Source organism: Vulpes lagopus, chromosome 4 (genome assembly GCF_018345385.1).
Source record: "Vulpes lagopus strain Blue_001 chromosome 4, ASM1834538v1, whole genome shotgun sequence".
Taxonomy (NCBI): domain Eukaryota; kingdom Metazoa; phylum Chordata; class Mammalia; order Carnivora; family Canidae; genus Vulpes; species Vulpes lagopus.
In genome coordinates this window covers 110162574-110185211 of record NC_054827.1, presented here as the reverse complement: position 1 = coordinate 110185211, position 22638 = coordinate 110162574, and the positions used below count along the sequence as shown (strand labels likewise).

At 36.7% G+C, this 22638-nt stretch overlaps 1 protein-coding gene across 3 annotated transcripts in view; it reads right to left on the bottom strand.

Annotated features, from left to right (window-relative positions):
* Positions 1 to 22638, bottom strand: part of AGBL1 (AGBL carboxypeptidase 1) — a 716025-nt gene that overhangs the window by 347022 nt on the left and 346365 nt on the right. The gene's annotated exons all lie outside the window — the stretch shown is intronic.

Here is a 22638-nt window from a genome sequence, read left to right as displayed (position 1 = left end):
ACAGCATTTGATCCCATATACAACTGATTCAATAAACACAGGTATCACTCCCACTGACACAGTTAATACTAAGGTTGAGGTTTCTAAAGTTTTGTCTTGAGACCCACAACTATCTGTGAAGAATTTGCCAAACACATGCAAGTCAACAATAAGATCTTAGGCTCTACCAGCAGTTCTGAGGCCAGCCAGCCAATAGTCACTTGAATTTACCGATTACTGCTGGATGACATTTTGGACCACATCATATTACTTAACAGATGTAAGTAAGAATTATTTCTTTAATTTCTGAGATTTTAAATCCACTAATAATCTTTGCAAAAAGTTGTCAGAATGGGAAATTATAAAAGAAAAAATTTAAAAACCAAGAACTAATGATAATCTCCATAATGTTAAAAAAGAAAAAAAAATCCTTTGAAAAAGAATTTTAAGACTTTATTTTTTATTTATTCCTGAGAGACACAGAGAGAGAGAGAGAGAGAGAGAGAGGCAGAGACACAGGCAGAGGGAGAAGCAGGCTCCCTTCTGGGAGCCCAATGCGGCACACAATCCCAGGACCCCAGGATCACAACCTGAGCGGAAGGCAGATGCTCAACCACTGAGCCACGCAGGTGTCCCCTTTGAAGAAAAACTGAACACTCATTTCCTGACAAAGACAGCCAAGAAAATGAGGATGGATGGATGGATACTGCCTACTTTACAAGTTAGAGTAAGATATAAAGTTATATTTAAAAGACAAAAGTATTGTATAAAAACATATTCATTAATTCATCAAATATTTATTATCACATCTATATGTGTCACTCTTCTCCTGAGGAATACAAAGTTAACCAGCCCTACTAGGAATGTACAGTCTGGGGATTATCATCAAGGGGCAGCACGAGGCAGACATCCATGTACATCTTGTTCTGCTAATTTCTTAGCACCAATTCAGCACAGTGACCAGCATGTGGTAGGCAACTATTCATCATTATCTAAGGAATAAATGAAACCCAAATCCCCATTTTACTACTGTCAGAATATTTCTTCTCTGGGCAGCCAATATCTAAATTAAAACTGTGACTTTTTTCTTTTTTTTTTTACTGTCAATTCAACAGATTTAATTATGGGATATTGATTTTTCCTATCATCTCTGCCTTGGCAGGGGCCTCTGTACTGCTGCTGTCTGCTTTGGATTAAAAGTCACTGTACTTTCCTTGTTAGGGAGAAACTTTTTTTTTTTTTTAAGATTTTTATTTATTTATTTATGAGAGACAGAGAGAGAGAGAGGGAGGGAGGTAGAGACACAGGCAGAGGGAGAAGCAGGCTCCATGCAGGGAGCCCGACATGGGACTCAATCCAGGGTCTCTAGGATCACGCCGTGGGCTGAAGGCCGTGCTAAACCGCTGAGCCACCCAGGCTGCCCCAGGGAGAAACTTCTGATGAAAAAATTCCATGTAAAACTCAAAACCATTAACACTGAAAAAATTAAAGTTTGTCGTTTTTTGTGTTGTGTGTGTTTTGTTTTGTTTTTGTTTTTGTTTTGTTTTGTTGTTTTGTTTTTTTATATATAAAATTGCTGTGGAAGTTTCATTCCCCTTTCCCAATGCAAGAGTTGATGAAGAAGTTTATAGCTTAGGGATGCCTGGGTGCCTCAGTAGTTGAGCATCTGCCTTCCCCCTCAGGGTGTGATCCTCAGATTCCAGGATCAAATTCCCTATTGGCTCCCCCTAGGGAGCCTGCTTCTCCCTCTGCCTGTGTCTCTGCCTCTCTCTCTCTGTGTCTCTCATGAATAAATAAATCAAATATTTTTTAAAAAGAAGTTTATAGCTGAGACCTTCTAAAGAAGCTCAGAAATTAGGGATCTTTTGTGGACCAGGAGATTAAATAGCACTCCATGTTTCTCTTCTTGAATGGAAAGAATTCATAGCTCTTTACTTCTTCTTTTTTTCTATGCTTCAGAGACTCATTTCACATTAAGGTCATTTTTCCTTATGGACCAGAAAGCAAGCCATGCATTTACATCTCCCCAGTGAGTTCATCAAGCCAAAAGGGATCTCTAGAGAGTAACAACTCCTTCCTTCCCTGCTAACTAGGAGGGGTAGCAAGAAAGGTGATTCTCTGTTTTCTCTAGAGGACGTCAGTGTGTTTAACTCTGGTGTATAATAAAATCCAGATGAGTCTCTTGAGGCAAGGAACACAGATGAAAAAAAAAAATTTCTGCTGATTGGTCTTCATGGGTTCCTGGACCTAATTCTGACCTGGGGTGGAGGGTAGGGATGGGAGTATTTCCCCCACACAAAACACCAAGCATTTCTCATAAGACCAGCAAGGCATCTGAGAATTCACCTCAATTCTGACACTAGCCAGAGACAGAATCAGATTCCACATGGGTTAAGGGTGACTGCCCTCACCCCCACTACAGATGCCAGCTGTGAGCCCCAGGCTTACTTGTGCTTCTGATCTACCAGTTACAAACTGGAGGTTCCAGTGACCTCCTCCTTAGGCTTGGTTATTTGCTACAGGGGTTCGCAGAACTCAGAACAACACTTGTGTTTATTAAGGATATGATAGACAGTTGATTAAGTTGATTAAGGATATGATAGACAGCCAGATGTAAGGTATGGAGAAAGGGTATGGAGATTCCATACCCTCTCCAACACACCACCCTCTCCAGTATCCACCTGCTCACCCACCTGGAAGCTCTGCTAATCCTTTTGGGTCTCTATGGAGGTTTAACCACAGAGTCATAATTGACTATGTCATTGACCATTAGGTGATTCAAACTTCAGCCCTTCTCCCCTTTGCTGAGGTCTGGAGATAAGACTGAAAACTCCAACCCTCTCATCACATAGTTGGTTCTCTTGGCAACCAGTCCCTGCCACTGAATGGGGTCCACAAGTCACCTTCATTAACATAACAAGATATACAAGTATAGCCCTTATCACAGGAAATTCTCAGGGTTGTAGGAGCCAAGAACTCTAGACAAAAACCAAATACATATGAAAAAACATATTTTGGTCAACTGAATGACCAAATATGTATTCTTTATAAATCATGACTTCTTGAGACACCTGGGTGGCTTAGTGGTTGAGTGTCTGCCTTCAACTCAGGTTGTGATCCTAGGGTCTTGGGATGGCATCCCACATCAGGCTTCCCGCAAGGAGGCTCCTTCTCCCTCTGCCTATGTCTCTGCCTCTCTCTGTGTGTCTTTCATGCATGAATAAATAAAATCTTTTAAAAATGACTTCTTACAAATCAGGGGGTTTCAGTAGCTATGAAACATTAACCTTATCCCCTAAAAGCAACAGGATCACCAATGCCATCCTGGGTTAAAAAAAAATGGAGAAAATTATCTGGGAGCTCTGGAGTTCCTTTTCCTTGAAGTTCTGGCAAAAGAAAGTGGAGACAGGAATGATAACACTTACAGTGCTGAAGAGAAAGTCAGAAAACAAATTTAATTTTAGTCTTGGCTTTGACACTTGTTACCATGCGATCTTAGGCAAGTTTTTTAATTTTGTTTGGCTCAGAGTCATGTTAAAGAAAGAAAAAAAAGATTAGGACACATGATCTCTATCCAAGGTGATTTTCTCCTTTAAAAATCCATACTTCTAGAAAAGAGTTTCAAAAGAAAAGAGAAAGAAGAGAGAGAGAGAGAGAAGGGGAGAGGAGCAGAGGGAGGTGGGATATACAGTTTTATTTTTTGAAATTCAAATTCACAAGAAGAAAAACTGTCCATGATTTATCACCTCATACCTGAACTGCAGCCATGGCCTCCCCATTGGCTTTCTCATCTCTTAGCTCTCATAATGTTTCTCTCCCAGTTTGACATAATTCCAAAATGATATCCAAATTCTTTCAATGGCTTCCCATTGCCTAAAAAGAGGACGTGTAAACCACTTTGGCTGGCATTCAAGATCTTCTACAAATTGGTCTCAGCTCACTAATCCAACTTAACCTCTTATTACTGCCCAATGAAAACCCAGGATGACAAGCAAGCCAGATTTCCCCGTTGTTCCCACAACAGTTTGTGCTTGCCAACGCATTAAATCCTCTCAACTGCTCATGGAACCATGTCTGAAATCTGATTATTCTCTTTCTTTTTCTTAGTCTACCTTCTTTCAGAAAACTTCCCAAGCCCTGGCCCTCCATGAGACTTTATTTGACTACTTCAATGTCAGTTCATAGCAATTTCTCCAACTTCTGAAATCCCTTAGGAAAACAAAATGGTGAAAAGTTTATGAGTTTTAGTCCCCAAAATCAGACTGTGTGTTCAAGTCTGGTTCTTACCACTTGCTACGTAAATTTGGCCAAATAACTTACTTTACTGAATGTAAGACTCCTCGATATAAGATGAGAAATAATCCTGCCTCTCAACCTCTACCTGAGGGTAATATTATTAGTATCTAACCCACTGGATTTTGTTTCTTTTTTTCCTTAGAATTAAGTGATGTAACACATGGAAGATACTTAGCAAAATGAGTAGTACATAATTCATGATCAATAAATGGATGTTTAAAAGCAGTTCTTCATACCATTCATGTTTACATCACCACCAAATACTGTTCTGAGCTTTCACTCTAGTAAACTACATATTTAGATTATAAATCATTGGAGGAAAAACTAATTTGTATGTTTATTGAATCTGCTGCAATCCTTAACCTCATGGCCTATATTTAATGACTCTCCATAACCACTTGTTATATAAAAGCTTAGAGACAAATTAGACCATCAATATAGGGCTTTTTTTCCTTTTTTGAGACTTTCAGTAAAGCATACGAGGAAAATTAAAATAAGAGGAAAAAAAGCTGTATTTATCACTTCATCCTCAAAATAGCTTCCATTTCATGTCTGAAGGGACTACATGCAACACACCAGGTGTAACTATCCTTCGTTAGACATTACAGGCAAGAAGTTGAAAAAAAAAGAAAAAAGGCAGCCCTGGTGGCTTAGTGGTTTGGCACGGCCCTTGGCCCAGGGTGTGATCCTGGAGACCCAGGATCGAGTCGCGCGTCGAGCTCCCTACGTGAAGCCTTCTTCTCCCTCTGCCTGTGTCTCTGCCTCTCTCTCTGTGTGTCTCTCATGAATGCATAGATAAAATCTTTAAAAAAAAAAAAAGTTGAACTCAGGTCTTTCACCAAATTGAACATCAGTGGCCTGGAAAAAGTCTGGAAATTTCTTTCTTTTTTTTTTTTTTTAAAGATTTATTTATTTATTCATGATAGACATAGAGAGAAAGAGGCAGAGACACAGGTAGAGGGAGAAGCAGGCTCCATGAAGGGAGCCCGACGTGGGACTCGATCCCGAGACTCCAGGATCGGGCCTGGGCCAAAGGCAAGCACTAAACCCCTGAGCCACCCAGGGATCCCCTGGAAATTTCTTTATTCAAAACGCAATCTTCTAATAACTTCTTTTTCCTCATTTGTTGTCTTCCTTCTCTGTTGACATAGCCCATACCATTTCCATGCAGGAAAGATTTTGTACTGGCTTCAATCTTATCCAATTCCTCTGCAGCCCATTTGCAATCTTCAACTGAACTTCTCCCCACACCACCCTCTCTCTCTTTCTCTCTCTCTCTCTCTCTCTCTCCCTCACACACACACACACACATACACACACATAATTCCACAGTGTTAAAAAAGGCAAAGGAATGACTTGTTAGGTTTCATAAACAAAGAGGTAGTACAAACTATTTTCTCTCTATTCTAGTAACTAGAATGGCTCTTCCATTCCTTTGGTTGCTCTGACCACAACCAGGTATCTTCTACTCACCTTCCATCTTCAGTGCCTCCTTATTTCATACTCCTCACCCCATTCACCAGCCAACCTTACATATTCTGCTCTCAAAATAGATACAGACATCAAGTACAGGTCACCACCTTCACCACCACCACCCTGCCCAAGAAATAATCACCTCTTATCTACACCACTGCAAAAGTCTAACTACCTCTTTTTTGACAATGCCAACCCCCTTCCTCCTCATGTATTCTGCATACAATAGCCTGAGACTCTTGTTATCTCTCTGCTCAAACCCCACCAGTGGCTTCCTATCTCATTGTAAATGACAGTCTACCTTCCCACTAGAAGATAGGTTGAGTGATGACATGAAATTTATCTGTTTTTGCTCAACTATTGTATCCTCAGCACCAAGAACAATGCTGGTACATGACAGGCACTTTATTGATAGTAGTGAATGAATAAAAGAATGAGCAAATGAATGAATGAATGAAAAAATGAATGAATTCTCCTATCTTTAGTTCCTGGGAAGCATATTTGTATGGTCTGAGTATATTTCAGAATGGGTATGATTGAGCTTGGGTATAATATGAATGGCTCCACCTTAAAATGATCAGATCCTTATCTTTTTACTGATGAAGAAGTTCAATCTTCTTCAAGGGTCTAGTTCCCTCAAAAATACTAGATACTTTAGTTTATTTCCACCAAGATCCAGAATAAAATCAAACAGATTTATCACTAGTAGCCTGGTTCCATTATTTTATTCAGGGAGCCATCTCAGCAATATGAGAAATTAAAACATGCTTCTAGCTAGGTCTTATGGACCAGAAAAAAAATTATCTTTGATCCCCTGTGTATTTTAAACTAAAATACACACTTAATCTAAACATACTTAATATAACTTTTACATCTCTTCATCAAAGAAAATAATTGTCAAAGTTATATTTCATAGGAAAATTCTCCTCTATAAGATAAAGTCTGCTTTCCTCCTTCCTCACTCCTCTAAAGTGAAAAAAATCTCAAAAAGATTAAGAAATAAAATATACACATTTATTCATTCAATGCCAACCAACCCTTTTATCCTAAAACAAGAAGCAATCCTTTAGATACTATTGCCCCCTCCCTTCCCCAGGATACAGATTGGGTAACCACAATTATCAGGAAGGTGTTGTTTTCTCCTTTCACTCTGTCATCTGTTCTAAATTTACATTTCACTGGTCTCTGACAAGGATAGTGCAGCAGATGGCAAGTGAAATCTAATTAGTGATGTCTTACAAGTTGTGTCAAGACTCTTCAATAAGGTTGTTTTGTTGAAAAGCCACTGCATGAGTGTTAGCTCTGTCCCCTGATTATAAGCAAAAGGAATCAGAAGGACTGGTCTTTATTTTACCTATTTGAGAGCTTGCCAAGTGGAAACAGCCTTTTTCCCAGGAGCATTTGTCAAAAACAATCAGAGGCAATTGTTGAACATCATAGATACCTGAGGCAGTAGAACAGTTGGCCAAACAATGGACTAACCACAAAATTTAAAACTAAAAGCTGGGGAAAGAAATGTTCATAGGTGAATTTGAAAAGCTCTCATCTATTCCTGGGAATATAAATGCATAGGACTATGTACATACCTAGACCTGTGTGTATACCTGTGCTCAAGAAAGACCTGAGAAGACCCTGGGTTCTCACCTCTGACTAAACTTGAAGCTCTGAACAAGCAGGAAGACTAAGGCAGAGTTGTAAACTGCCTGACTGAGTGTTGAAGGCATGTCCTCAATAGGTCCATATGCTTGCCAGCAGGGTCTATGTTACTTATCAGTTCCAGGCAACTAAGAAAATCTCCATCTAATAATTAAATTGATCATGAAGCTAGCAAAGCAGAAACTTCAATGGCCACACATGACAAACAATAAAGACTTTATAGAATTAATTCAACAAAGTTACAAAACAAACAGCAAACTCTGGTAGACGGGAAGGACCTAATTTACAGAATTGTAACACTATGCAATTTAAAGTGTCTACTTTCCAGCCAAAAAAATTATGATATATATCCACCACTGCGCCCCCCAGCACTGCGTCCTCTGGTCCCGGCAGTGTCCAGAAGTACATCGTGGTCTCTCTTCCCCCTACAGGGGAGGGCAAAGGGGGCCCCACCTCCCATCCTTCCCCAGCTTCACCCCCATTCTCAGCCTCCTCCCTGCTTGGGGGCAGTGCCCTGTGAGGGGGGAAACAGGAAGCTGGGATAGCCCCCCTCCAGTTCCCAGGACTCCAAAAAGTAATGGCTCCCAGCCCCCTGGATCTGGCTCTCCTAATCCTGCACCTTAATGCTGTCACACATCTGCCAACCTTCTGTCCCCAACTCTCTCTCTCTCTCACACATACACACACATATATGCTGGGTGGAAGGAAGTAATAGTTTGCTTCCTCCATGTTATTATTATTATTATTATTGTTATTATTATTATTTAGATATTGTACAGCCAGTTCCTCAGAATAAAAGTTTGATTTGTTATATATATATATCCCATACATAGGAAATAAAACAGTAAATAGAAACTGTCCCTGTGAAAGCTCAGATATTGGACTTACTAACAAAAATTTAAATCTGCTATTGTAAATATGTTCAAAGAACTAAAGAAAACCAGGCCTGAATAAAGGAAATTGTGAAAAACATATCTCCATGGATAGATACTATAAATAAAGAGGTTAAAATTACATAAAAGAACCAAGTAGAAATTGTGGAGTTGAAAAGTATGGTGACTAAAATGACAAATTCACTAGAGATGCTCAACAGAAGATCTGAGCAGAAAAATGAAATAGCCAATGAACTTGAAAATAATTCAATTGGGATTACCCAGTCTTAGGAATAGATAGAAAAAAAAAATCATAAATAGTCTCAGATTTCATTAGGACACCATCAAGTATACCAAAATGCACTTAATGGGAGTCACAGAAAAAGATGAAGGAGAAAGACAAACAGAAAAAATAGTTGAGGAAATCATGACCAAAACTTCCTAAATTTGATGGAAAGCATTAATCTACACATGCAAGAAAGTCATCAAACTCAGGACAAATGACTCAGAATGGACAAATGACTCAGAGTCCATAATTAAACACACTGTAATCAAAATGTTAAAGACAAAATACTTTTTGAAAATACCAATAGAGAAGTGACTGATCTTGTACAAGAGATCCACAATAAGATTAAAAACTGATTTCTCATTAGAAGCACTGGAGGCTAGACGATCATAAAAGAACATATTTAAAGTACTGAAATAAGACCATCAACCAAGATTCATGTCTAGCAAAACAGTCCTTTAAGAAATGAAGGAAAAATAAGAAGATTCCAGATAAACAAATACAGAGAATTCACTGCTAACTAATCTGTCCTACAAAAAATTCTAAATCCTTTAGAAAGTCTTCTAAAGGAAGACTTTCAAGCTGAAATGAAAGCATATTAGATAATAATGAGAATATACATGAAAAAAAAAAACACTGATAAAGGTAACTACATATGTAAATATAAAAGATAGCCATATTTTATTGTAACTTTTTCTCCTATCTTATTTAAAAATTAGCTTCCTAATTAATAGTTATAAATTGTGTTGATGTACATACATTGTATAAAGGTGTAATTTGTATGATAGCATAAAGGAAGGAAGAGGAAATGAAGCTATATAAGAACACATTTTTTGGATACTATTGCATTAATCTGATCTGGATTGTTATAAATAAACATATTAATAGTAATACCCAAGGAAAATTCTTAGAAAAGAATTATATAGAGACAGATTAACTTAAATGTCATACTAGATAATATTTATTTAATGCAAAAGGTGGCAGTAATGGAGGAATGGAAGAATAACAAAAATGGACATAGAAGTATAGGAAACAAATAACAAAATGGCAGATATAAATCATCCCTGATCAATAATTACATTTAATGTGAATTAATTAAATCAATCTAAAGATAGAGATGAACAGAATGGATTTTTAAATAATAAAATTTGCACCTATAAGCTGTCAGTACGAAACATACTTTATATTCAAAGACACAATAGGTTAAAGTAAAACGATGGAAAAATATACCATTCAAACAACAAGTATAAGAGAGATTGAGTAGCTATACTAGTATCAGACAAAATAGGCTTTAAGTCAAAAGGAGTTTTATATGAGGCAAAAAAAAGGTTATTATAAAACAGTAAATAATCAGTTCATCAAGAAGATATAACAACTGTCAACATATATGTACCAGTCATAGAAAGCTAAAATCTATGAAGTCAAAACTGACAGAAACAAAGTGAGAAATAGACAATTCAACCATAATAGTTGGAGATTTCAACTCCTCACTTCCAGTAATTAATAGGACAACTATATAGAAGATAAACATGAAAAGAGTTGCATAGCACTCTAAACCAATTAGACTAACACAACTATTGACCATTTAGTCCAATAACAGCAAAATGTACAATCTTCTCTAGTGAACATGGAGTATACTCCAAGATGGATCACTTAATAGATCATAAAGCGGCAATATCTTAACAATGCCTAGACCCTCAATGTCCTGGAAACTTTTCTTTCAGTTTCCTTAGAGACTGACATTATCCTAACCCCCACTAAAAAAGTATACAGTCAGTCCCTCCTCACAGTCCCAGTGCAGCTCTTTCTGCCCAATTCTGTCCCCATGCTATATAGTAAGAGCACCTTTTCACATCAGGAAAAAAAAGGTCTCAATAAATGTAAAAGATTTAAATCACACAAGGTAATTTCTGTGACCCAAAGCCAAGGAAATTAGAAATCAATAACAAAGAGAAACTTGAGAAATTCAAAATGTGTAAAAAATAAACAATGCACCACTAAATAATCACTGGGTCAAATAGAAATCACAAGGGAAATTAGAAAAATCTTTCAGAGCAATGCAAAGAAAATACAATGTATCAAAAGTATGGGACAAAGCAAAAGCAGTGCTTAGAGGAAAATATATAGTTACAAGTGGCTATATTAAAAAAAGGAAAAACCTCAAATCAACAACCTAACTTCTACCTTAAGAAAATTTAAAAAAAAGGAAATTAAACCCAAACCAAGTAGAAGGATGAAAAAATAAAAATTAAAACAGAAATAAAGAATAGAAAAACAATAGAAAACTCAATGAAGTAAAAACTGGTTCTTGGAAAATTTATAAACTTTCAGTTAAACTGACAAAATAAAAGAAAAGATGTAGATGATTAAAATAAGGAATGAAAGAGAGAACGGTATAAACCTTATAGAAGTTAAAAGGTTTAAAAGAAAATGCCACGAACAATTGTACACCAACAAATTAGAAAATCTAAAGGAAGTCAGGGTGCCTGGTGTCCCAGTTAGTTAAGCAGCCAACTTATGATTTCGGCTCAGGTCATGATCTCAGGGTCTTGAGATTGAGCCCTCAAGGGGCTCTGCACTCAGCTCAGAGGAAACTTGAGATCCCCTCTGCCCCTCCCCGTGCTTGCTCCTTCTCTATCACTCTATCTCTCTCTCAGATAGGTAGATAGATGATAGATAGATAGATAGATAGATAGATAGATAGATAGATAGATGATGGATAGATAGATAGAATCTTTAAAGGAAAATAAAAGGAAGTAAATATATGAAAAAGACACAAACTACTATATCAGATTCATAGAGAAACAGAGAATCTGAACATAATTATAATAAATAAACTGAATTAATAGTCAAAATGTTTCCAGAAAAAAAAAAAGTTTTCACAGAAGAAAGCCCAGAACCATATGACTTCCTTGATAAATGCTACTCAACTTTTAAAGAATTAAAATCAATGTTTCACAAACTCTTTCAAAACATAAAAGGAGAAAAAACACTTTCCTACTCATTCTGTGAGCCTAGTATTACACTGATATCAAAACCAAAGATAACACAGAAAAGAAAACTAAAGATCAATATCCTCTATAAATGTAGATCTTAATATCTTCCACAAAATAACTGCCAAATCAAATTCAACAATGAAAATGATTATACATGTTGTTCACAAGCAAGTGGGATTTATTCTAGAATTGGAAAGTCTGTTCAACATGAAAATCAATGCATGTTGAAAATCAATGTAATATAACATATTAATAAAGGACAGAAACACACATTATCATTTCAGTACACACAAGAAACCATTTTACAAACCTTTTTGTAATAGAAAATATGAAGACATAAACTAAGAATAGAAGGGAAATTCTTGAACCTAACAAAGGATATCTATGAAAAACCCACAGTTATCATTACACATAATGGTGAAAGGTTGAAAGCTTCCCTCTAGGAACTGGAATGAACCAAGAATATCTGCTCTCACTACATGTCCTAAACATTGTACTGGGTATGCTAGTCAGAAAAATCAGGCAAGAAAATAAAATAAAAAGTGTTCGGAGTGGAAAGCAAGAAGTAAAACTATCCTTATTGGCGGGTGACGTAATGTGTATATAGAAAATTCCCAAGAACCTACCAAAAAATATTAGAGCTAATATATATATATTATATATATATATATTATATATATAATGCAGGATACAAGATCAAAGCGCAAATATCAACTATGTTTCTGTATATTAGCAATAAACAACTTGAAAATAAAATTAAAAAATAATTCCATTTATAATAGCATCAAAAAGAATAAAATACTTAGGAATCAATTCCAAATTTCCTGGGAAATGCAAGACTTGTACTACAAAAATTTAAAGAATACCTAAATAAATGGAAAGATATCCCCTGTTCATAAATTCAAAGACTTAATATTGTTAAAATGGCAATACTTCCAAGATTGATCCAAAAATTGAACACACTCTCTATCAATATTTCAGCTGACTTTTTTTTTTAATCCAATGACCTGAGCTTAAAATTCTTATGGCAATACATGGGACACAGAATAGGCCAAATAATCTTGAAAAAGGAAAACAAAGTTGAAAAACTCATATTTCCAAATTTTAAAATCTACTACAAAGATAGTTATTAGGAAAGTATGGAACTAGCATAAAAGTAGACACATGGCTCACTAGAAACAAAACTGAGTGTCCAGAAATTAACTGTCGTATTTTGGGTAAGTTGATTTACTGTAAAGGTGCCAAGACAATTCAATGAGGAAAGAAGCATCTTTTCAATAAATGCTGCTAGGAAAACTTAATATCCACATGTAAAAGAATGAATTTGGATTTTCACCTCAAATCACATATAAAAATTAATTCTGAATGAATCAGCAGCCTAAATATTAGGAGTAAAATTATAAAATTCCTAGAAAGAAACAGAATTGCATCTTTGTGACCTTGGATTAAGCAATGGTTTCATAGATTTGGCACCAAGTGACAAAAGAAAAAAGTAAATAATTGGATTTCATCAAAATTAAAAACTTTTGGGCATCAAATGACACCATCAAGAAAATAAAAATCCCACAGAATGGGAGAATATATTTATATCTGATAAGACAAATAACCCAATTAAAGACTGGGCAAATTATTTGAATACTTCTCCAAAAAAGACATGCAGATGACCAACAAGCACATGAAAAGATAACCAACATCATTAGGTAAATGCAAATCAAAACCACAATAAAATATCATTTCACACCCACTAGAATGGCTAAAATAAAACAGAAACTTTTAGAGAATGTGGATACATTGAAATTCTTATACATTCTAATGGAATACAAAATAGGTCAGCTATTTGGGAGTAGTTTTGCAGTTCCTTAAAATGTCAAGGATAGAATACCCATATGGCCCAGTAGTTCCACTCCTAGAGATCCAAGAGAACTGAAAAATGTATGTTCGCATAAAATCTTGTACACGGATGTTCATAGAAGCATTACTCACAGCAACCAAAAAAGTAGAAACATGCCAATGTCTATCAACTGATGAACAGATAAACAAATGCGGTATATCCTTTCAATGGAATATTATTAAGTCATATGAAGTGAAGTACTAAAACACGAAAATAGGATGAACCTTGAAAACACTATGCTTAGTGAAAGAAGCCAGATATAAAGAACAACATGTTATATGGAATTGTTTTTGTAAAATTTCCAGAACAGGCAAATTCATAGAGACAAAATATATTAGTGATTTCCAGGGACTGTGAGGACGACAGAATTGGGAGTGACTATTAATGGGTATAACATTGCTATTGGGATAATGAAGATGTACTGAAAAAAGATAGTGGTGATCGTTTTACCACTTTGTGAATATATATTTTTACAAGATTTTATATATTTATTTGAGAGAAAGAAAGAGAACAGGAGAAGGGGGAAGGGCAGAGCGAGAGGTAGAAGCAGACTCCCTGCTGAACTTGAAGCTTGACATGGGGCTCAACCCCAGGACCCTGAGATCATGACCTGAGCCAAAGTCAGACACTCAATGGACTGAGGCACCCCCACTTTGAGACTACATTAAAACCCACTTAATTACACACTCAAAATGGCTGAATTACATGGTATGTGAATTACATTCAATTTTAAAATGCAATTACCAAAATTGTGAAAAAATGCATTACATATTGCAGATACTCTGTCAATTAGCTCCCTAATTACTGAGGTTTTACTCTATCAGCATATATCTACCTATTTACATACTGACACTTGGAATAGCCTATCTTCAGATTTCTTTTTTTATAGTTCAAATTTCCTATTTATTAATGATTTACTTGGAAATGAAATGTAAAGGAGCCTTATAAATCATCTTAGAAATTTGGAAGCTATTTTGCTTGCTTTCCAAAATTTTTTTGCATTTACCAAATCATAGCAATGGTAAATTGAAATACATCTAACATACTGAATATACTTATGTTAGTAACTAATTTTGCATATCTTGATTCTACTTGTTTATTAAGGGTCTTGCTTAAACTATATCAGGTGTTTTGACTTGTCCTCAATTTTCTTTCTTTCTTTCTTTCTTTCTTTCTTTCTTTCTTTCTTTCTTTCTTTCTTCTTTCTTTCTTTCTTTCTTTCTTTTCTTTTCTTTCTTCTTTCTTCTTTCCTTTCTTTCTTTTAAGATTTTATGTATTTATTTGAAAGAGAAAACCAGAGAATGAGCAGAGGGGAAGAGGCAGAGGCAGATGGAGAGGGAAAAGCAAACTCCTCACAGAGCAGGGAGCCTGGCATGGGGTTTGATCCCAGGGCCCTGAGATCATGACCTGAGCTGAAGGCAGATTCCCAATCCACTGAGCCACCCCGGGTGCCCTTGTCCTCAACTTTCTTTCACATCCTGTGAATCTCCAACCTTCATTCTAAAGTCAAGAACAAGGTACTGGTAAGTTCTCTGTAAAGTAATGGTCATCAGCAAGCCTTGAGACCAAGACAAAACCTCCCTCCACAAACCTGGCTGTATGAAAGGCATTTCCATCAGCAGACACCACAAAGCTCTGAAATTTCACCTATATGATGTTTATCTCTGTATTCTTCAGGAGAAGAAAATAGTGGTTCCAGTTGTTCATTTTGTCTGGTGAGTCAGCACGGCCACAGATGCTGCAGTTACTTGACTTTCTCACAGCTAACATAAAAATAGCTCAGAGTGGAGACTGACAAGCTCTTTAGATAACCAAGGGAGTCACACCTGAAAAGCTGCTAGGTATTAGCAGACGACATCCCTGATGCTATGATATGATGTTAATTAATTTGATCCTTCTGAAGAGGAAGGAGTATTCCCCTATTCCCCACCATTTACATAGCAATTGAATGTTTCATCTGCAGACTTGAAACTTGGGTCTCCTGGCTGCTAACCAGGTCACTACTTTCACTGAACACCTTGGAGACAGTTTAAGATGGCAGAATGATTTATTTACCACTTTAGCTTCCTTCGATGCATTTAAAAACTCACAACTTCTTACTAGCTAAATTGAAGTTCTAAACCTCATTCCGTGGGGCACCTGGCTGGCTCAGTTGGTACAGCATGCAACTCTTGACCTTGGAGTCATGAGTCTGAGGCCCATGTTGGGCTCAGAGTTTACACACACACACACAAACACACACACACAAACACACACACTCACACACATTCATTCTGTGAACATAGTTGAGAACTGAACTATAAATACCAATTAGTAGAGATTGCATTCTTTGTTTCTTCCACAATAAATAAACCTATTCAATGTGTATTTCTTTTTAGTCTGGATCAGCACCCTTCAAAGCTCTTACCAGGCAATCTTGCTCTAGGATCTTTCCTTCAGTTTTGAAAACATTTCTTTGTGTAATCTGAGCTTCCATGATTTCATTTCACTTTGTCCAGAGTGTCTAGTCACATCCCCAACCATTCCTACACCCATACCCTTTCTCTCTCCTGGAACCACAGTCCAGCCACAATCCCCAGGCCTCTTGTTTCTTTTGGAATAGAATAGACCATATTCAGAATTAACAATGGCAACTCTTTTTATTCTAGGTAGAAATGGTCATTAATCCTTTTGCTGACTTCTGTTGGTTGTCAGCTATTGTGGGCAAGAGTGTCTATACTTAAAATTGTGTCTAACCATTTGTACTAAACAGGAACTTTGTTTTGTATGTATAAAAAGAATAAACAGAGATCTCTTTACCCTTTGCTTCTCAGAGTTTTATAGAAAATGATATTAAAGAAGGAAATACTCTCCTATCTCCCCAAATCTATGATAATTATCCCCACTACTATCTAATATTCTTCAAAAGAATACACAAAAACAAAATGAAATACACCTTGCAATTCTCTGATATTACAGGGATATATGAGGATTAAAAAAACATGAGTACAGAAACATCTTAAGACAATAAAAGAATTATACAAACATAAAGTAATATTGCTATTTTATCATTACTTGAGGTTTTAATCTCTTCACAATGCCAGTTGCCAAACCCAATGATCGGTCAAATCATGCAGCAAATCTGGGAGAAAAATCTGGGAACACAGTGAACATCTGGTTGAAATTTCTCACCAATGGGTGAGAAACACTCTTGTCATAGATGAAAGTTTTGTGCTAATTCTGATTCTAAATTATTCAATTTTATTGAAGAAGCATTTATGAAGCACCCTCTGCACCAAGCACTATGATTGCAACCAAAGATACTCAAGTGCAAAAGTGCCTTGAACATAATCCCAACTAGTTCACAGTCTAGTTATTGAGACCTGCCAACCAAAAACTGTAAATATGTGAAGGAGATATAATAGGGATGTGGAAGCAATTAATTCTGAATCGGGGGTCAATTATAAAGAGGGAAGCATAACAGCCATTTATAATTATAAGTTAATGTGCTATGTCTCCCTGGGATATTTCTAATTATGAAATGAAGGACTCTATCTTCTGTTAATAGAATTTCCAATGTCTGTAAAATCTTAATGGAAAGGATTTTTATTTAAACACTGAAGATTGAATATATGCACTCATCCATTATATCTCTAGGAACCCCCCTCCAAAATTACTGTAAAGGATTTTTATAATATTCATAAATCTCCAAACACACAGAAAATAGAAGACATGACAACAGACAAGAAATATCTAAATATCGAGAGATTGAAAGCAGATGGTCTAGTACTATCTGAATTAGCAGATCAGAGATCCCTCAAATTTATATATACCAAAAGGAAGCAAGCCAATTTACAGAGAAAGAGATCAGAAAATGGGTGCAAATGGTGCCTCTGACTATGAGACATACAGAAAATTTCCAAACATAATATTGGTTGAAAGTGTGTATGAAGAGCCATCAGACCCTTGATCCCATCCCCCACATTATATGACTAAGCAACCTTTCCTTCCCCTTCATGTCAGAAGACTGAAGATTTATTCTCAAATGATGGAACTGTACAAAACTCACAGGGTGAAACACCATACTGAAAATAAGAGGACACGCTACAGTGAAAGTTGAGAGAAATGTTCTTGAAAACTATCAAATAGAAAAGACAAATTCCTTTCAAATAAATGTTAATTATGTTGTGTGTGGATTCAACACCATTAATAATAAATACCTGAAGACTAAAGAGAAAAATAATTCAAAGTGTTGATTGTCCAGTTTAACAATTCTTAGTTGTCAAATTGGAATTTTATATCAGGATGAAAAATCATTCAAGTGAGATGAAATAAAGATATTTTCAGACATGCAGTGAAGTTTAGAGTTTCCTTCTCTTAAAGCAGTGCTGAAAAAACTACTACAGGATGTACCTTAGGAAGGAGCAAAAACAGCACTCAGAGAGGCAGTGAGATGCAAGTGGGTAAATTTATGTAACTGCAGAATATAAAATTACTGACTTTCTTTGCTTCAAGTAAGTGAAATTAAAGTTAAAAACAACATTAAAGAAGGTGAGAAACAGTGTTTAATGGGTAGGTTTTTTCAAGTCCTCAGCTCATGTGGGAAAGTGCAGAGATACTGAATAACTTTAGCTATTTCACAGAACTTAATTAACTTTATTTTTTTTTTCGATTCTCTTATTTTTGGCCCTTGGTGCAATGTCATAATTTCAATATGAAGGGGAAAAAAAGCTAGTTCAATACAAAACGTAAGTTTGAAGTGTAGGACGGGATAAAACCATGGGTGGAAGGGGAAAGGGAATAGCAAAAGGAAGAGAAAAAATGTTGCCAAAAGACAAAGGGTCTCCTAGTCCCCTCTCTGGAGAAATGACTCAAATATTTAGATGGCAGTACACACCTTTCCATATATGCCAGCAGGTCTGGGTTTTTGTTAAGAAAAGGTGGGGATGGGACTTTCCAGACTAGTCTCTCTTCTCCCTCTTGGTCTCCTTCTCTGGCCAGGGGAAAAGGAACGAATCCAATATGTGAAGGAGATAAAGTAGGAGAGGGAAGGATCTCACTAGGCAGAGAGAGGCAGACCTTTGCAAAGGAAACAGCTTGGAACAGAGCTTATAAGGAGACTAAAAACGGAGATAATACTGTTAATACGATCGCTGAAGCTGAGAGAAGAGCAGAGAAATACCTAGAAATTACGACTTCATTAGCCTGAATCCCCCTCTCCAAAACTGCTCTAGAATGGAAAAGCCTAGTGATCTCTTATAGATACTTCTATGTGCTATGAGGTAGCTTGGTTTCCTTTCCCTTGGGCTACCACATGGGCTTAGGATGGTGGCCATCTACTAGATTTTCACCACATGGTTCTAAATGGGATCTGTTGAGACCTGGCTTCCCAGAGAATTATCTTAAGAACAAAGGGAAATATCAAATGGACAAATTGCAAAAGTGGATACCAAAAGGAAATAGAGGATCACCCAGAAGTGCAGAAATCTAGGTTTCCCAGAATGAAAGAGAGAAGACATTTAACAAACAACAAATATTTATTGAGTGCCTACTATGTCAGGCACTTTCCTAGGATGACTTCCCCCACTCAAAAAAGGAAATAAACAAAAAACAAAAAAAGAGGCGGAAAATGAAAATTCTGAGGGACAGGAAAGAAGCAATTGAGGAAGAAGGCTGAGGAGCTGAGAAGCCTGAGGTAATGGTGCTCTGCCTTAGACCCCTTCTTCTGTAGTGGCATCCTGGTACCACCAGTACTAGGAGACAAGATCATTCTTACCATTCTCAGCTCCAGTGAACTCCATCTGGTCCATGTCCTTATCTGTGCAACAGATGAGGAAGGCCTTGTGCCAGGACATGAACATGAACTACCAGACATCATGTTCTTGGCATCATAGACCAGCCAGGTGAGTTCAGGTACAGTGAAGGCCCCATAATGCTGGCTTCCAAGGCTGGTCAGAGAAGCAACGCCAAGTGTGGAGAGGTGGAGACATAGGAAGGGCACCAACCTGACTGCCGGCTTGAGGAAGCTAGCACTGAGTTGACCAGAAAATGGAGGCAGGCGGTGACGCTGCACGTGGTGGCTGAGACCAGTGGTTTGAGTGGGTGTGGTCAGCTTGAGGATGTGGAAACAGAAGTCCTAAGGGGCCCAATTATTAATGCTATGTGTCTCATCTGTGTTCTCTACCATCTGATGAAAGGAAAGGGTAGGATTATAGGGCTTAGCAACAGGGTCTGATACTTTGGGTGAGGGTTCTACCCTGAAGGGTTCATGATGCAATCTTTATGAGCAAGGTGCCCACTCTGGAGCCTGTGCTCCCACCCACCAATCAAGGCCACTGGAAGCCCTGCAGGCAGTCAGGGCTGTCTGCCTCCTTTTGCACCACATTCAGAACTAAGTCAACCAGCTTGTCTACTCTACAGAGTGGCCCTCGGCCTGCCCCAGACTTCCTATTTTACTCTAGCCAATCTGACTTAGTTATACTAGTATTGAAGGGAATTGAATTTAAGATAAAAACATGAGACAAGATAAAATATTACCAAGGACAAATAATATTGGGATATTTTTTAATAAACTCCCTTTAGAAACTGACAAGTCAGATAGAAAAAAACATAAAAGATAAAATAAGATAAAAATTTAAATAATTCTGCCCCAACAGATAATATGTCCATGTTTATACCATATAGTAAACACTTGTAAAAATTTGTCAGGTACCATATGTTTCATAAAGATTAAATAAATGTTAAAGAACTATTCCTGTATAGCCCAGGTTCCCTGATCACAATGGAATTTAGAAATTAAGCACTACCTCAAAGTTTATAAGAACAATTATTTTAATAATAATAACCACCTCTACCACCAGCAGAGACTACCACCGACACTTAAAAGAAGAATCTAATCAATCCATGGGTTTAAAGAAATAATGTTGGAAATTATAAAATAGGTAGAAATATAAGAAGTAATGCTTATCAAATTTATATGGTAAGTGATAAATATCATAAAATGAATTTCTTCAAATCAAGGATCGAAAAGGAAAAAAAGGAGTAAGTCCAAAGAAAGAAGACAAACAGAATACACACATAAAAAAAGAATAAAAAATAATAAAATAGGAAAAGAGAGAGGATCAACAAATACAATATAAGATAAAAATGAGTAATAAACCTCTAACAATTACTACTACATGAAAAAATTATTCACAGCAAAATCATTAATGAGAATAGAGACAAAATAGAAACCTCAAAGGAACAATGCACTAAGAAACTCTCAAAAACCATGAATATGTATACCTCTAGCAACATCACTTCAAAACACAAAAGCAAAAATAATTACAATCAGAAACCAACAAGATCACAATCATTGTGGGAGTCTTTTGTTTTTTTGTTGTTGGTGGTGTTTTTAACAAATATCTCACAAAAGCTGATAGATCAACCTAGGAAAAAGTCACATTTAAGGGTTTTTTTGTTTTTTTAAATTTTAGAGTATTTTTCTGGGTGGTGGTGGTGGTGGTGGTGGTGAGTTTATGTGTGTTTATCTTTAATTAATGGAGAATTTAATTAATGGAGAACATTTTCTATAAAAACATTCTAAGTCATATATGGGCATAGAAAATTGACATAAAAAAGGAAAGAGAAAATTCAAAAGCAGAAGCAGATAGAAAGATGGATAGATAGAGAGAAAGATATGAATGACTGACACCAGGTCAGTACAGTTGTAATCTTCGAGAGGAAAGGATGGAAATTGGATTTTGAATGGATTCAAGGAGGCTTCAAACCTTATCTCCAATATTTTCTTTGTTTAAAAATAAAACCCTAAAGCAAATATGTAAAAGTGTTACAATTTGTCAAGTATTAACATTAGTTTTAAGTGTGTTCTCAGATTATTCTCTGTGTATTACAGTATGTGTGAATTATTTTATAAACAAAACAAACACATGATTTATAATGGCTCCTGGTATACCTGTATAAAATGGGGATTTTTAAGATTCATTTTTCAAAGATTAGTGTTCCCAAGTAAAAGACTGTGTGTAAGGAAGGAAGGATAGTTTTAAATAAAAGTATTAACTGATGAGGACAGTGAAGATACTAATGCTTTAGGAGAGGCTCTTTCATGTTTAGCTCCAAGGCTGAACACATGAGCCAGATCTGGCCAATCAGAGTGCCACATTCCTTCACTCCCACTCAATGGTTCTTGGATCTGCGCATGACTCAAACTGTGCCAATCAAAGCCTTCCCCAGGACTGCTGCTAAAATTGGCATGGAAGAGGAACCCTATCCAGAAACCGTGAGTACTGAAAGGTTATGAATAGTTGAGGCTTCTGGTGATCATCTTTCTTATCATCTGGGAAGCCTAACCAGGCAAGAGAGAAAGGACAGGTTTAGAGTGAGGAATATGGAGAAGAGAAGAAGTCCATTGTCCCCTTGTATTTTTCTGATAAATGAGCACTGATTCTCTTTTTTACTTAAGCTAGTTTTCCTGAGTTTTTGTTACAACTAAAAGAGTCCTGGCCCTTTTATCCCAGTCATAAAAATCAGGCAAAAACCCTAGTGCTAGCTAAAGAAAGATTTTCATGGCCAATGAATGTACTGATATATGAGTAGGCTGACATTCCCATGGTGGTGATAGATTTTTCAGGGCCATTCATACCTGTTTAACTTTGTGATCAATGGCATAGACCTTTGAGGCAGCTGGTAGAATGAAGGTGCAGTCTGTAGCAATGGAACTGGGATTTTTTTTCATTGTGTGACTACCTAGCCTGAGTATTAGACCCAGTCTCAGCCTCACTAGGACAGCCCAGTAGGATAAACTGAGGTCCTCAGACCAAAACTAAGACATTATCCTATAGAACCTATAAAATCAACATGGGAACAGCCAGTGAAAAGGGGAAATTAATACTCAACAATCATCTTTCTTTAAATATGAATATAAAGAAAGGATAGGATGACCTACAAAATTACTGTTTCTATGAAGAATCTCCTAAGAGGAGTAAAACCATAGAGTAAACTTGATGTCCCAGAGACATGTACTATCCCAGAACCTGAACTATCCTCAGAAGGAAATACTCGATAAACAGAATAAAGGTGATGCTTCCCCCACTTACCTCCTGTCTCAAGGTGACAAGAACCAGAGGGTTCAGAGAATAAGGAACAAGCACTCTGAAAGTGAGGAGATTTGGTGAGTGATTTGTGGCTCCAGAAAAAGAGGGAAGAGGAGGA